The 2,722-nt window shown below is 33.5% G+C and overlaps 1 pseudogene; it reads right to left on the minus strand.

The window, feature by feature from the left end:
* Nucleotides 1-30: 30 nt before the first annotated feature.
* On the minus strand, nucleotides 31-1,203 carry LOC109588784 (xenotropic and polytropic retrovirus receptor 1 homolog; annotated as a pseudogene).
* Nucleotides 1,204-2,722: the final 1,519 nt, after the last annotated feature.

Raw genomic sequence — 2,722 nt, forward strand, 5'->3', positions numbered from 1 at the left:
TTTGAATTGATTCCAATCAAAACTGGAATTTTAATGAATTTTTAAAGTTGCTCCAATTTCCAAAAGCCACATTGCCCATTCATCACTTACCATTTCCTTAAAAAGCCACCAGCGAGACCTCCAGTATAAGAATGGTACTGGCAATGAGAAGAGGACCGGCCAGACTACCCATGTGGAGACAGGACCAACATAATACGGTATGTGTAACCAGTCGGCAAATAAAAAGAATAATAATCCAGAACTCCAAATAATGCCCATGAATGACGCTACCTGTTAAGAAAAATATAGTTTAATGATACAGTTTTAGTTAATTTATAAAGCAATTTTAAAACAGTAAAATAAATAAGCATATTAATAAAGTTTAAAACTTTTGCTAAATGTAGATTCAGTTAATATTTGCATGTTTCTCTTACTGCAAACAATTGTTGAAAGTTGAGATGATTTCTCGGATCAAACTCAAATATCAAGACGTTATTGACGTCAAAGTACCTCCAGAAGTAAGTATTAGCGGCAAAAGAGAAGAACCAAACCGAAAGAACCAAACCAGACCAAAGACCCAGTAACACACCAGTGTCAGGGGACCATGGTAAGGGACTACGGTTCCGATATACACCTGTGTACATGTAACAATAATAATAATAATAATAATAAAATACATGTACATGTATATTTACTCTTACAAGCTATAATGGCGACTACTGCCATTATATAAAAATGGCTCCCATTAGCCAGCCACTGGCCAGTATAGCCCATGGTGAAGAGACTCCGCCCAGTTGGGGGACACGGAGCTTTGCCATGGCCCGACCACGGTTACCATTCTCCAGTTGGTTTATCATAATGTCCTGTGAAGAGAGGGGAAAGGATAAAAATACAGAGTAATTCAAAAACTAAAGTTATTGTTTTTCTTCATACTTCAGTTCTTTGAATGAGGGCGTTGATCTCTTTCGATTTGTGAAAATACGATTTCTCAACATTTTCTTTGAAAAATTTGTTGCCACGATCTGAACTTGCAAGCTAAATTGTTACATGCATAAATAAATAAATAAATAAATTAATTAATTAATGTACATGTACGTGTAAAACTATAGATACTGACTTTGTCGTGTTTCTCAAGTGTTTCTTTGCTGTGAAGCCAGTGTGATTCAGTCTAAAATAGAAATAAGAAATGATTCTAATAATAGAATCATAATATTACATGTACATGTGTATGTTTTAAATGGCCGTAACTTGAAAAATTGAAGTCGGAATCAGCTCAAACTTGCTACACAGCATAAGTACATCAATATGTATCAGAAAATTTAATAAAAATTTGGGGTGATTTTTGGCCCATTTTTTGGAAAACACCATGGGCTATAGCCTTGGGTATTTTTCAGAATTTTGACATTTTCTTAAAATGGCCTTAACTCGAAAAATTGAAGTTAGAATCAGCTCAAACTTGCTACACAGCATAAGTACATCAATATGTATCAGAAAATGTAATAAAAATTGGGGGTGATTTCGAAGCCATTTTTTGGAAAAAACCATGGGCTATAGCCTTGGGTATTTTTCAGATTTTGGGCGTTTTTAAAATGGCCATAACTCGAAAAATTGAAGTCGGAATCAGCTCAAACTTGCTACACAGCATAAGTGCATCAATATGTATCAGAAAATGTAATAAAAATTGGGGGTGATTTTGGAGCCATTTTTTGGAAAAAACCATGGGCTATAGCCTTGGGTATTATCATGTAGGATACTGAAGTAGTTACTTGAAAGTTTTGAAGGAGAGAGAGATGATAGTAAAATTCACAGAAAGCCTTGATTAGCGAATTTCATTTTCTGTTTGAGTTCTTGATACGATGAGCTTGAGAGAAAGTGTCAACTTGTTCCGCTAAGTGTTGAAGCTGGTGACTCAATTCAGACTCATGTACTAACAATAGGGAGGAAGAGGGAGGGACAATAAATTACATGTACATGCATTGAACATTTGAGCTGTTAAAAATATAATTTAAATACATGTACAATATAATCTTTTTAAAATTTGCACGTCAAATGAGATGTTGAGTTCAAAATACCATTGCCAATAAAACTAATGGCTTGTCACAAATGGTTTTTGGGTTAATTAACAAATTAACCCAAATTAACCATTAACAAATGGTTAATGGGTTTTGCTTGTCATGGATTTTGTGACAAAATCCATGACAGAATCTATTTTGAACTAATAATAGGGAGAGGGAGAGAGAGTATGTAAATTATATGTACTTTTTTTTACATGAGCATTTGAGCTGTTAAAAATACATTTAAATGCATGTTCATGTACATACATTTAAATGGTTTTTTACCATTAAATACATAAAGAGAAGAAATATTGAATATTGAATACATGACATATGTACATGTACACGTGTATGTTTTGGATAATTTTGAAAGCAATTAAATTTGGCGAATTGGCATTTTGATAGCCATTTGCCAAAATAAAAATCCATAATTTTGAGCCATTATATGCATGCTCAATGGCATGTGGCTACAAATTTGTCAAATTAAAATCTGCCAATCACTAAAATTTAGCAATTTGCTAAATTTTACTCCCTCCAAAATTTCCCGCTATACGCACTGTATCATAATGTATTATTATATCAAGAGTAGATAATAATAGAAGAGAGTGTCCTACTGTGATATACCCCCTGCTTCATCACGGTGTAGAATTGAAGAGTCACATTCAGGATATTTTCAGTATTTTTAAGTA

This window comes from Amphimedon queenslandica, unplaced genomic scaffold (assembly GCF_000090795.2).
Source record: "Amphimedon queenslandica unplaced genomic scaffold, v1.1 AMPQUscaffold_11858, whole genome shotgun sequence".
In the NCBI taxonomy this organism is placed as follows: domain Eukaryota; kingdom Metazoa; phylum Porifera; class Demospongiae; order Haplosclerida; family Niphatidae; genus Amphimedon; species Amphimedon queenslandica.